Raw genomic sequence first — 14,560 nt, 5'->3', positions numbered from 1 at the left:
GACAGAAGGATGACATTCAGGGGGGTCTCATTTCCTGGTGGGGGTCTTGGCATTGTTCTCTGTCTTGTTCCTGGATTTCAGGGACCGTTTGCGGGGTGGTTCTCCATCTGCAGGGGGTGGGGTGCTGGTGTCGTGGTCCTGTGGCGGTGCCTCCTGTCCACTAGCGCCGGCAGATGTGGTGGGCTGTTCATCATCCAGGCTAGTGTCAGGGGCCCCTTTTTGTGCCACAGTGTCCCTCCTGGTGTTGACAAGGTCCTTCAGCACCCCTACACTGGTGACCAGGGTGGTGTTGATGGACTTGAGTTCCTCCCTGATCCCCAGATAGAGTTCCTCCTGCAGCCGCTGGGTCTCCTGAAAGTTGGCCAGTACCGTTGCCATTGTCTCCTGGGAATGATGGTACGCTCGCATGATGTTGGAGAGGGCCTCGTGGAGAGTGGGTTCCCTGGGCCTGTCCTCCCCCTGTCACACAGCTGTCCTCCCAGTTCCCCTGTTTTCCTGTGCCTCTGTCCTCTGAACCAAGTGCCCACTGCCACTGCCCCCAGGTCCCTGATTTTCTTGGGGTGGTGGGTTTGCCTGGGTTCCCTGTAGTGGTGGACACACTGCTGCTTGATGTGTCCTGGGGACAGAGGGATGGGCCCACTGGGTGGGTGCTGTGCTGGTGTTTCCTGAGGGGGGAGGCTCTGTGGTGGCATGTGCCAGTGTCAGGGGAACCGACTGTCCCGAGTTGGACAGAGCTGCTGTCATCACTGTGGCCTCTTCTGTGGGGGGAGTGGACATGTCTGGAACCTCCTGTCCGGTGACGTTGGGTAGGGGTCCTGCAGGGGTGTAAAGGCATGATTATTGCATCTGTGTGTGCCATTGTGTGCAATTGGTGAGTGACCCTGTACTCCATGGCTTGCATTCTTGTCTAGGACCTTGTGTGATAATTTGTTTGGGGTCTGTGTGAATATCTGTAGTGGACATGCTTTGGTGATGGGTGTCCATGCTTTGGTGTTGCATGCAGGGCTTGGTGTTGGGATTGGTGGGTTATGATACTGGGACTGGGACATTTGTGAGGTGTTGGAGTGATGGGGTGAGGGTGAGGGTGGGGGTATGTGATAGCATGCAGGTGGGGTGGGGGATGTAATAGTTAAGAGTTGACTTTCCAGAGTCCATTCCTCCTGCTACTCCTGCGAGGCCCTCGGGATGCAGTATAGCCAAGACTTGCTCCTCCCATGTTGTTAGTTGTGGGGGAGGAGTTGGGGGTCTGCCGCCAGTCCTCTGTACTGCAATCTGGTGTCTTGAGACCACGGAACGCACCTTCCCCCGTAGGTCGTTCCCCCTCTTCCGGATGTCATCCCTAGTTCTTGGATGCTGTCCCACTGCGTTGACCCTGTCGATGATTCTGCACCATAGCTCCATCTTCCTTGCAATGGAGGTGTGCTGCACCTGTGATCCGAATAGCTGTGGCTCTACCCGGACGATTTCCTCCACCATGACCCTGAGCTCTTCCTCAGAGAACCTGGGGTGTCATTGAGGTGCCATGATATGGTGTGGGTGATGTGTGAGGTGGTGTCAGTTGTGATGTGTGAGGGGATGTGTTTGTGTGTGTTGTCTGAGGTGCGTGAATGGTGTGTGAGTGATGGTGTTGTGTGTCTGTGGATGCTAGTGTTGTTTTTGGTGGTGTCTCTCTCTGGCCTTCTTTCTCAATTTTGGTAATAAGGGTTTGTGGGTGATGTGGGTGTGTGTTTTATATTGGATTGGGTGTGTGGGAGTTGTGTGTGTATGTGTATCAGGTGTGTGTATTTGGAATTGTCCAATGTGGTTGTGTTTTGTAAATGTGTGTGTATTTTGAGCGCAGCGGTGTGTACCGCCAATGGAATACCTTGGGTCGTGATAGTGTGGGCGTATTCCTGTTGGCGTGACGGTGTCGGTTTTGTTATCACCAGTTTATCACTGACCTCTGGTGTGGCGGACTTGTGTGGTGTCTGGATTTTGGCGGATTCCGAGCTGTGGGTCGTAATAGCTGTAGCGGAATTCCGCCACCGCAGCGGTGTGTTGGCGGTCTTCTGCACGGCGGTAAGTGGGATTTACCTCCAATGTTGTAATGTGGGCCCATATGTTTTTAAAGGCCAAGGCAAACTGGCCTCAACCATTTTCGATGCAATTGAGTTTACTCAGACTTTTCTTGGGCATGCTCAAAAGGAGTGCGTTCACATTACTCATCTATGAATTGATCACACTATCCACTACTTAGCAAAGGTAAGATGGAATCATGATGCCAACTTTTCAGCAGAATCCAAGTGATTTTTTCGCCTTCCTAGTCCACCCGGGCAGAAAGTGTAAGGCTTTAATCAGTAGGAAGTTCAGGTTTTTAGGTCTGGTGGACAGGGCACATGTCAGCACAAATGCACAGAGAGTGGCTTTGGGTCAGCACCCTTTAGCCATTATTAGCTTGTTTGGGATACAACTCTTCAGACACCGCTTATTTGAACTTTCTTTCAAATTCTTTTTTATAAGATCACCAGAGTATTTTGAAGTAATACTTTTGCAGTGGTGATACGAAAAATAATCCCTCTCCAGCATACCATAATACAAAGTGAGACTAGTTGGCAATCGAACAGAGTGGTTTTTGTGCTCTCTTCTCAAAATATTTCAAATCTGTGGCATTTGTGAGGATAAATTACAACTGAAAGGAAGGAATTGGCACCACTGTGTGATCTGGCTCCAGGGTGGCATGCAAATGAACCCTGTTTTCCAGTAGTGTTGGATCATATCTACTCATACAAATGTAATATAGGTCTGGGTCCTTGTGGTAGCCTCAAAAGCGATTGGTTGTATCTTGCCTAAAGGTACACTGACAGTCACTTTAACATATAAAATATATTGGTACTATTTTGATTCTAATGTTTATATCATGCATATAGTTTTAGCTTGGTTATAAATCAAATTTCAGCACTGCATTCTTTTAGATCCCGTATGTTCCCAAACCCTCCTATAACGTTAACCTATACTTCACTTCCACACAAAATGCAAAGTGAATCCAGGAAAACATTGTATGTAATTTCTTATTTGTGTTGGTGGTCGGTGCACTAAACTGCCGACCTAATAGGCCCGTGCAATTATAGAGTGCATTGGTCCCTTAAACTACAGTCCTAATAGACCCCTTGAATCCTGGAGTGCGTCGATTCTGTAATATATAATCATACTTGGTAAAGCAAATATACAAGAGCATAACACATGCCAAACGTGTTTTGCTATTTTAAAACAAACTAACACGAAGGTTTGATGATTATGCAGTTAATGGGTCTGCAGAGTGCAATAAAAGGATTGTAGTTATGAGGGTTTCAAATTCTTCCTACACTTGGCCGAACTCACATTCACCACTTCCTCGTTGCTCACTATCAGGGTTTCTTACACTTTGTTTCAATCGGAACCATGATTCTGCAGAAAGCATTATTAGCATATCTCAGCCAAGCTTGCTGTGACTGTGGCAGTGTTCTTGCAGACACTGGTTCTCATAGAGCATCCATGAGCATGCATGCGTTCTTTCATGCACATGTGTATACTGAAAAGAGAGTATACGTCTGTAAATATCATACAGCAGATTCAAAGGAACTTCACATAGCATCTGTCAAACTGTGTGATCCAATCTCCTAAGCTTAATAGCCACAATAGCTCTTTGATGCTTCCTCCAACAGTCACGCCATGAGATATGGACTTCAGAACAAGTCTTTGCACTCCATCATGAAGCTTAGTAGATGTGTGATTAGAATAGCCAATTAATAATTCTTTAGGTATGTTAGATTTTTTGAAAAATATTGGTAACGATCTTTTGGAGTCGACATATCAATAGGCAGACAATTCTGACATCCTTGTTTTGAAATACAACCCTCTATGTCAGATGTTGCAAATGTACTAACTTCCAGACCAGTGTGCCTCGCAGGAGCAATGTGAATCCAACAATACCCCTGTATGTAGATAGAACCCTCCCAAAGCTGCTACCCAGAAAGGCACACTGCCAAGAGGGGGAAAAACTGGGAGACTGAGAGAGAAGAGTGGTTCTGGATTGGTCTAAACTGTCATGGAACATACTTTCAGGAGTTGAACATGGTCTTCATGACTACCACTGCTATTGTGTAAGACTATATGTTAGACCTGTCATCCTTAGGGTGGTCTTCTCCAAACATTTTACCCTACTTCTCCATATTTTTCTGATCTCGTTTTGGTTGGCCTTATGACTCTGTGTACTTTATCACTGCTAACCACTGCTAAAGTGCGTCTGCTCACTCCTACTCCTTAAAACATGAAACATTAGCGTGTCCCCAACTGGCATCATCAATTTACTATTAAGTCTTTAGTAAAGTGGTAGTACATTTACCCAGAGCCTGTAAATTTAATGCTACTAGTGGGCCTGCAGCACTCATTGTGCTACCCACTTAAGTAGCCTTGGAAACATCTCTCAGGCCTGCCATTGCAGCTTATCTGTGCAGTATAAACTGCCATTTCGACCTGGAAAAATAAACCTCTTGTCAGGCTCAAACCTGCCTTATTAATACATAAGTCACCACTATTGCAGGCCCTCTACAGCCACAGGCAAGGTGAAAAGTATTTAAACAGTAGGACATGTAATTGTACGTTATATTTGTCTTGGTAGTGAAAAAGTCTTAAATTCACTTTTCACTGCTACAAGGCCTGTTTCTCTCATAGGATAACATTGGAGTTACTTTATTATATTTAATACACTGTAACGTATAAATGGGAACAGGTAACAGTTTATGTTTGGTGACTCTGGAATTGTAATGAAAAATCCTCTTTTATGGTGAAGTCGAATTTTGGGTTACAATTTTGAAAATGCCTTTTAGAAAGTTGGCATTTTCCTGCCTTAGCCATTTAGTGTCTGCACCCTGTCTCTGGGTCACATGACTGGGTGTAGTTTGCAGTTGGTATTTATGTATTTCTCGTAGACAGCCACACACAATAGATAGCTTAGGTGTGCCTGGGTGGGCCATCACTGCGGAGATGAGAGAGCAAAGGTAGGCACAGCCCCCCCTTACACCTGAATAGACTGTATCATTCCTTTACACAAATTATTGCATTTTGCGTGTATTTAGTCTGGTATTGCATACTGCGTGTAGTTAGTCTGGAGCCAGGGCAAGGGAGGCAGGAAACCTGAGCACTTCAAAGGGAATCCTCTAGACGTTTCTTGCAATTTAAAGAAGGCACTAGGTATAAATATTGGACCTCAGACACCAGCTCATCAGTACATTCCTGGACCTGTGGGTACTACAGAAGAAGGACTGCTGTGCTGCTTTGCTGCCAGAAGGACTGCCACTCTGCTGCCCTGCTACTTTGCTGCTCTGTTGCCTGCTGCCTGGCTTGCTGAAAAGGAAGATTGGACTTGCACCCGTCACCCTAGGCTGAAGTGACTCCAGGGGCTAGCCAGATGACCTCCTAATCTGAGCTACTGGGACATAAAACTCCACAGGCTTCCTGCAACTGCACAGCTGACCTGCTGCTTGAACGTACAACTGGACCTGCCTGAACCCTACTGACCTCTGCTGGAGTGAGTTCCTGACCCTAAGTAGTGCATCTTGATGTGGCTTCAGTTGAGCTCCTCTGAAGTTTTCCAGCTCTTCATGAACACGAACAGGATAGTTCATGCATGATCTTGCAGGCCACATTACTCACCAATGCAAGTTTTGGGCAAACCCGACTCTTCGTGTTACAGCTGCTGGTAACGACACCTGGAAGCACAAGATCTGCACTTCATGCCACAGCATCAATAGCTCACATAGATCATCAACATGAAGCTCCAGTAAGGACAGTTTGCAACGCCAACAGGAACTTCGCAGTACGTCGACAACCATCCCCAGAGCCCAAACTGCTCTTCACGCTACATTGATGACCTTCCACAGTGCTGTCCCTGCTCCTCATGGCCCCTTTCATCATGAACAGAACTCGTTGCAATGGACTTGGAAGGTAATTTTTACAGTGGGACTGTTGGACCTGGCCCTTTCTACAGGGTCAATCCCCAAATGTTTTGCCTCTCCTTATTTTTCTGACCCTTCTTGGCTGACGTTAGGACTCTGGGCACTTTACCACTGTTAATCAGTGCTATAGTGCATGTTTCTCCCTTGTAAACTTGGTATGATTGGCTTATACCTCATTGGCACATTTAATTTATCTGTAAGTCCCTTGTACAGTGGTGACTCTATATCCAGGGCCTGTAAATCAAATGCTACTAGTGGGTCTGCAGTGCAGCTTGCGCCACCCACTAAAGAAGCCTTTCAAACCTGTCTCAGGCCTGCTAGCGCAGGACCTGCGTGCGCAGTTTTCTGCCACAGAGACCTGGCATCTAAATTTACATGCCAAGCCCAGAACTCCCCTTTTACTACATGTAAGTCACCCCTAAGGAGGCCCTAGCTAGCCCTATGGGCAGGTAGCTATGTAGGTAGAAGGAAGGACATGTGCCTAGTAGTGTGGCCTGTGCTTCTAGTGACAAACAGCCTATTTGGTTTCTCACTGCTGTGAGTGCTGCCTTCTCATAGGATTACATTGGAAATGCCCTGCCTTATGTCTAGGGGGTATTGTCTGAATTATGAGGGGTAGTGTAGGCATGTTTGGTATGGTTGTAATGGTAGTGAGAAATGCTGCTGGTGTAAGTGGATTTTTATTACTATTACAGAAATACCACTACTGGAAAGTGAGCATTTCTCTGTGCTTATGACTCTGATGTTTTGGAGCTTGACTCCAATCCATGTCTGGGCAGAATGACAGTTGGGTTTTGTGCATATTTCTCAGACAGCCTGTACACAGGAAGGGTGGAGGTGTCACGGAGGTGCATCTGCATTTTGAATAGTCTTCCTGGGCTGAGAAAAGGGGGAGGTGGGGCACACATGCATCTGTAAAGGCTGTGCCCTGGCCTCACACAAAAAGGTCATTTACCCCCAACTGATGTCTGGAGCCTGTGCTGAAGGGGAGAGGGGACACCCCCAAAACCAGGTGTAGCTGGTTGAAACCTCCTCTCCTCTTCATTGCAAATGCTATGCAGAACTGAGTATAAGTACAGGGGATTTTTCACCACAACTTGGACAAGAAATTTACTTGGAACTGGACACAGAATGTTGCTGGAGGGACTCACCAGGAACCAACTTCGACTGCTGCTGCTGTGCTGACCTGTGACCTGCTGGGTCACTTGGAAGTACTGCTACTGTCTGCATCCCCGTACTGGCCTGTTGCTGGGCCCTACTGCCCTGTGCTCCACTTTTTGGCATCCCCAGGGGCTGGAGGCTGTGGCCCCTGCTGCTACTTGCATCTAGTGCCTTGAGAGTGCCTTCTTTGTATTTTGCCTAGCGCTCAGAGAGCGCTCTACTCAGTGGGCCTCAGAGCGACCTGAAAGCACCTTGTTCACCTCTATAATGTCTGGGGAAGCGCTCTACTGCGTGGTTCTGAGGGAAGGGAATCACCACCAGGACCCAGGTCAGCTGTAAACTCAGAGCGCGTCTGAAACATGCTCCTTCTGGTGCCCCTGGGGGACGGGGAAACGAAGACCGGTGCGAGTGTGCTCCTCGCGGTGCCCCGGGGGCAACAGGTACTGAAGAGAGTGCCCCCAGGGCACCCACAGCTGCAGGTTCTGTTAGGCCTCCGCTGCCGCGGCTGGGGAGTATAGCAAGTTGCTTGCTGAAAGGGCAGGTCTACTGAGTGCTCCTCGTGGCTGGATTAAGAGGCCGTGGTCATCAGGAGCACAAGAGGGCTCCGTACCTGCTCCGGGAGGAGCGCCTTACTGGACAGTTGGGAAACCTCATCGTAAGTCCCCGCCTGGCTGAGGGTTACCAAGGCGAGGTGGCCCCCAAGTAAGGAGTGGGGTCTCTTGTCTCAAGCACCGCTCTACCTCTTTAGCTCCTAGGGTGACGTGGAGGGGCATCAGTGGCTGTCAGGGAGAGACTTCCCCCCTCCTCCCACACATCTAATAGAACAGCCCACAGAGGGAAATGGGACCCTCGGTGGAGGTTCCATCCCTGTGAGACCAGCTTTGGACTACACCCCACGCAGGAAGAGCACTGGGGCTCCGGTCCGTGGACCCAGGAACTTGTCAGGTACCGGTAATAAATGACTCCTAATTAATGTGCATTCCAGGTGTTGTAATGACATCTGTGCCAGCTGTTTCCCCTGGTGCCTCACATGAGACAGTTTCTACCTTGTTGTGATGGTAATGTGGATAGGTTCTGGCTGGCTTAGCTGCATACCCTAGCGAACCAGAAACACCATTTCTAACAGGGACTAGCCTAGTTCCTGTGTCCAGTACACGTTCCGTCACGGTCGGCCTAAACTGGTGAATTTCACCTGGTTTGGTACAACTAGACCGTCACGAGTGACACTTTGTGCTTTTTAGTGCTAGTTGGTTCTTTTTTTAATTGCATTTTTAAAATTGCATATCTCAGTTTCAACTAATTTGATTTTTGTTATTTTGGTGTCAAATTATGCACTAAATTCTACTCTAGTCTATATTGGTGTATGATTTTGCATGTGTTTTTACTTTATTACTGTTTGCTGGACTGTATAAATTCTTTACACATTTCCTCTAGTTAAGCCTGACTGCCTTGTGCCAGCTACCAGAGGGTTGAGCACAGATTAATTTGGGGTTTGCTTGTGCCTTCACCCTGATAAGGATTGTGGTTGTTGCTTGAGTAGGGTTATCCCACTCTCAACTAGTAACCAAATCTCTTACAGTATCTTCAGACCAAAGTGTATCAGCCAATGACGTAAGGCTTTGGCAATGTCACTTAAATGGGTATACACAGCAGTAATGATGGAGTTGTTACTTGTCTCTAGTCTGTGCAATGTGCAACTTGCTGTGGTCACCAACAGTTATCTCCAGACCCTAAAGCCACTGACACTTAAAAGAACTCTATATTACACCATTGACCCTAATTCATGCATGAAAAACACATCAATAGCGCACAAGCAAATTGTAAACAATGTGATTATTATTTGGGGTAGATGACTACTCTCTTCAAGTAATAATCACAACCCTTCCCATGGTAAACCCTCAAAATTATTAAATTATCCTGACCTCACCCCCTGGTAACTACGGCACAGAGCAGACAAGTTATACTTAGAGCATGGTGTAAAATATTTATGCAGTACCAAAACTGCAAGAAGGTCATTATAACAAAAAAATTAAAACCCTAAACCAAATTATACACACAGAGTAAAATTTAACAAAATGACATCATAATGACATGAATACAGCAAGGAGAACCAGAAATATGGATTTTTAAAGTGTTAGGTAGAAATAGCTCCAAAACGCAAAAAACTCCAATGCTAGAAAATGGTTGTGGTATACCAGGATCTAGAGAAAATGTAAGGCTGACTGCAATGGAGCATGGGTCAGACATACCAATCAGGTTCATCATGCTCAAATGACCAGATTTAGATCCTGAGCCTGATTTAGATCTTGGTGGAAGGTAATACTCTGTCATAACCGTGATGCATATTCTGTCAGCCGTATTACAATCCCATTATATCCTTTGGGAATCGCAATGCGGTGGCTGGGATATCCATCACATTTGTGATGGAGTATTCCATCTGCCAAGCTGTAAATCTGGCTCTTAATCCTTGGAGTCCAAATCCACCACCGGAGTTCACTTTGAAGGCTAACAGCAGGCTCCATTTAAGGTTAAGGTGACATTGGTCAACTTAGTACTTCCAGAAAAAGGCCCCTTGTAGCTTGTTGTATCCCTGTAGCTTGAACAGTCTATGGCCCTCATTCTGACCCTGGCGGTCGGCGGAGAGGCGGCGGTCGGACCGCGAACAGACCGGCGGTATTAAAAATGGCATTCTGACCCTGGCGGGAACCGCCAACACAGCCCGCCAACTTAACACTCCGACCGCCACAGCGGTACAAACAAACAGCGCGGCGGTTCCCGCCAACAGCCCGGCGGCAGACAAAGTACCGCCCACCCTATTACGACCCACCAATCTGCCACCTTTTCCGGGGCGGGAGCACCGCCGATAAGAACACGGCGGAAACAGACTACGAACGGGAAAACGCTCACCTCTACGCACTCCACGGGAGATTCCGGCAGTATGGAGCCAGAGTTGCAGGTCATCCCCGCACTCCTATTCCTCCTCATATACCAGGAGCACGCCCGGCGGCGCGGAAGACATCGGTGAGTACTGCACCTACGACACAGGGGAGGGAAAAGATTACCGGCACACACCCACCCACCCACACCCACTACAACACACACATCAATGCATTCCCACAGATCACTGTCACAACCCACAAACCACCCCCCTCCGAAATAATGCAAAGACCAAAAGAAGAGATCATAAACGGCCAGATATATTGAAATAAACTATGTACAAAATATATACAGCTACTAAATGTAGTCCAACCACTGTCCGTGGATCACAGGGGTCCTGTGCAAAGGGGCAAGGCCCAGTCCCACGACAAGAACTCCACGGAGAGAACACTGCAGGGGCATCAGAAAGAAAATAGGACAGGCACCTCAGGGGGAAGGGAAGGGGGGGCACCTCAGCCACTTGAGTACACGACGCCAGATCCACGAGGGGACTCCATGACCACTGGCCCATCCTGGGGAGAGCAAAGTCACAGTCCATACAGTCCATACAGTGGGTGGCCTGCCCACTGGGCCATCCTGGGGAGAGCAAAGCCACAGTCCAAACAGTCCATACAGTGGGTGGCCTGCCCACTGGGCCATCCTGGGGAGAGCAAAGCCACAGTCCAAACAGTCCATACAGTGGGTGGCCTGCCCACTGGGCCATCCTGGGGAGAGCAAAGCCACAGTCCATACAGTCCATACAGTGGGTGGCCTGCCCACTGGGCCATCCTGGGGAGAGCAAAGCCACAGTCCATACAGTCCATACAGTGGGTGGCCTGCCCACTGGGCCATCCTGGGGAGAGCAAAGCCACAGTCCATACAGTCCATACAGTGGGTGGCCTGCCCACTGGGCCATCCTGGGGAGAGCAAAGCCACAGTCCAAACAGTCCATAACAGACCCCACTGCCACTGGAGGAGGCAAGTTGGCCAGAGGACATCCTGCAGCCCTGCCCGAGATAGATCCTGCCCTGCCACGTCTGCCAAAGGGCCAGCGGTTCTTGCCTTGAAGGGCCCAGTTCAGCGGTGCGTGAGACGGCGGGGCCCAGCGGAGCGGTTCTTGAGACGGCGGGGCCCAGCGGAGCGGTGCTTGAGACGGCGGGGCCCAGTTCAGCGGTCCTTGCCCTGAAGGGCCCAGTTAAGCGGTGCTTGAGACGGCGGGGCCCAGTTCAGCGGTCCTTGCCCTGAAGGGCCCAGTTAAGCGGTGCTTGAGACGGCGGGGCCCAGTTCAGCGGTCCTTGCCCTGAAGGGCCCAGTTAAGCGGTTCTTGAGACGGCGGGGCCCAGTTCAGCGGTCCTTGCCCTGAAGGGCCCAGTTAAGCGGTTCTTGAGACGGCGGGGCCCAGTTCAGCGGTTCTTGCCTTGAAGGGCCCAGTTCAGCGGTTCTTGCCTTGAAGGGCCCAGTTCAGCGGTTCTTGAGACGGCGGGGCCCAGTTCAGCGGTTCTTGAGACGGCGGGGCCCAGTTCAGCGGTTCTTGCCTTGAAGGGCCCAGTTCAGCGGTTCTTGAGACGGCGGGGCCCAGTTCAGCGGTTCTTGCCTTGAAGGGCCCAGTCCAGCGGTTCTTGAGACGGCGGGGCCCAGTTCAGCGGTTCTTGCCTTGAAGGGCCCAGTTCAGCGGTTCTTGCCTTGAAGGGCCCAGTTCAGCGGTTCTTGAGACGGCGGGGCCCAGTTCAGCGGTTCTTGCCTTGAAGGGCCCAGTCCAGCGGTTCTTGAGACGGCGGGGCCCAGTTCAGCGGTTCTTGCCTTGAAGGGCCCAGTTCAGCGGTTCTTGCCTTGAAGGGCCCAGTTCAGCGGTTCTTGAGACGGCGGGGCCCAGTTCAGCGGTTCTTGCCTTGAAGGGCCCAGTCCAGCGGTTCTTGAGACGGCGGGGCCCAGTTCAGCGGTTCTTGCCTTGAAGGGCCCAGTCCAGCGGTTCTTGAGACGGCGGGGCCCAGTTCAGCGGTTCTTGCCTTGAAGGGCCCAGTCCAGCGGTTCTTGAGACGGCGGGGCCCAGTTCAGCGGTTCTTGCCTTGAAGGGCCCAGTCCAGCGGTTCTTGAGACGGCGGGGCCCAGTTCAGCGGTTCTTGCCTTGAAGGGCCCAGTCCAGCGGTTCTTGAGACGGCGGGGCCCAGTTCAGCGGTCCTTGCCTTGAAGGGCCCAGTTCAGCGGTTCTTGAGACGGCGGACGGTCTATGGCCAACTGCTAATTGCCTGGTGGTGCCCTCCTGGGCAGCGGGGATGGTGCTCCTTCACTGCCCACCTGGGCTGTGGGTGGTGGGGCCCTCCTGGCCAGCTGGGCTGGGTCCTCCCTGGGCAGCGGCTATGGGGGTGGTGGGCTCTCCCGGGGCAGCGGCTATGGGGGTTGTGGGCTCCTCCTGGGCAGCAGGCCTGCTGCCTGACCTCTCCAACTTGCTGCCCTTGCCCTCCTTAGTCGTCGGCCTGTGGCCCTTGCCTCCCTTTGGAGCTGTGGCTGGTGACTGTCTCTGGATGGTGTCCGGGGGGGATGTAGAAGGCGGGCTCCTGCGGCGCCCCTTCCGCCTTCTGCTCCTCTTCCCAGGGGGTGGGCTGGCTGTCCCCTTGCTGCTGGGTGAAGATCCAGACATGCGGGCTGGCGGGCTCCAATACCCCTGCACCCTTGTCAAGGGGGCTGCAGGGCTGGTGGTGGCTGAGGTGCTCTTCTTACCCCGACGAGAAGGAGGGGGGGGCTCAGGGTCAGGAAAGAAGTTAGTAGTGGCGAGGAAGAGCTTCTTGGGACAATGGAGAGTGGTAGGTACAGTGGGAATGGGAGTGGAGGGAGAGGATGTGGTTGTAGGTGAGTCACGTTTGCTGTCTTTGGGTGCAGGTGCAGGAGGGATAGGCTGTCGTGAGGTGGATGGCTGTTGGGTGGGTGGGTGGCTGCGTTTGTGTGGTGTGGAAGAGGGGGTGACAGACACAGTGGGAGAGGACACAGGGGACGTGTAAATGGCAGTGGGGATGGTGACTGCACGTGTGCGGACTGGAGTGGAGGGTGTGCTGGTGATGGAAACACTGGCTGATGGTGAGGTGAATGGAGGTGTGAGTGTAGACGTCACAGGGAGGGAGGAGGGAGACGAGGAGGTGGGGGTCACAGAGGTGGTAGTGACTGTTGGCATGTCTGCATCGGAATGTTGCGTGTGTGAATGTCTGGGTGATCTGTGGTGCTTATGTTTGGATGAGCTTCTCTTGGGTGTTGAGGTGTGTGCAGGCTGGTCTGATGGTGTGGGTGGGACAGGCAGAGGAACAGGAGACTGGGAGGAGGGAGTTAGTAGAGGCAGGCAGGAGACAGGGACAATGGCTGCCGTCAGTGCTGAGGCCAGAGCCTGGAACGATCGCTGATGGGCAGCCTGACCCGAATGAATGCCCTCCAGGTACGCATTGCTGCGATGAACCTCCCTCTCCACCCCCTGGATGGCATTCAAAAGGGTAGTCTGCCCAACAATGAGCGTTCGGAGGAGGTCAATGACCTCCTCACTGAGGGCAGCGGGGGTAACAGGGGCAGGGCCTGAGGTGCCTGGGGCGAAGGAGATGCCCGGCTTCCTGGCAGAGCGGGCACGGGGCGAACGCGGAGGGGCTGCTGGGAGGGCGGAGATGGTGCGCTGGGTGGCGGCTGTACCTGTAATGGCGGGGGGCACGGATGGTGCCACCCCCGCAAGGGAGCCCCCTTCCGAGGACGTGTCCGTGTCGCTGCAGGCTCCAGTCGTCCCCGTCGTGGAGCTCCCCTCGCCCTCCGTCTCACTGGTCCAGTCTGACTCTGTGGCATGGCCCTCCTGGGCCATGTGAGATGCAGCTCCCTCCTGCCCCGATGCCACTTCTCCTCCGCCTGATGATGCTGATGCACACAAGCACAGAAAGACAAACAAAAAGGGGGGGGGAGAGAGAAATAAAGGGATATTGAGTACATGGATCTCCGGTACAGTTAGCGGACATGACAGACACAGATGCCCCCTGCACTAAGTTGCGCACTTGGGGTCCGCTACGCATTCCGTGGAACATGCCCTACACGCCTAGAGTTGTCAACTGCACCCATGGATGACACGGCCCAGGGATGGCTGTACTGACACACTACTGAGGGTGGTGGCTGGGGACACAGGGGCTTACGGGGGTGCCCAGCCTACAGATATCGCCCTGGCCTAGGGGGACCCACAGCCCTCCTCCCCCACCCAGACACCTCCACTGCACGACAACAGAGTAGATGATGCTTCTACTCACCCCCTTGTGTCTGCTGTGCTGCCCTCACGCGCCCATCCAAATCAGGGTAGGCCACCGCCAGGATCCGGAACATCAGGGGGCTCAGTTGACGGCAGGCACCCCGCCTACGTTGGGAGGCCATCCCCAGCAGAGACTCGGCGGTCTTCTTGGTCCCGCGGCGGATGTCCTCCCACCTCTTGCGGCAGTGGGTGCCCCGTCGATGGTGGACCCCCAGGCCCCGGACTTCCTTGGCGATGGCACGCCAAATCC

The sequence above is a fragment of the Pleurodeles waltl genome, chromosome 1_2 (assembly GCF_031143425.1).
Source record: "Pleurodeles waltl isolate 20211129_DDA chromosome 1_2, aPleWal1.hap1.20221129, whole genome shotgun sequence".
Classification (NCBI taxonomy): domain Eukaryota; kingdom Metazoa; phylum Chordata; class Amphibia; order Caudata; family Salamandridae; genus Pleurodeles; species Pleurodeles waltl.
The sequence above is the reverse complement of the archived record's forward strand: the minus strand, read 5'-3'. Positions refer to the sequence as shown.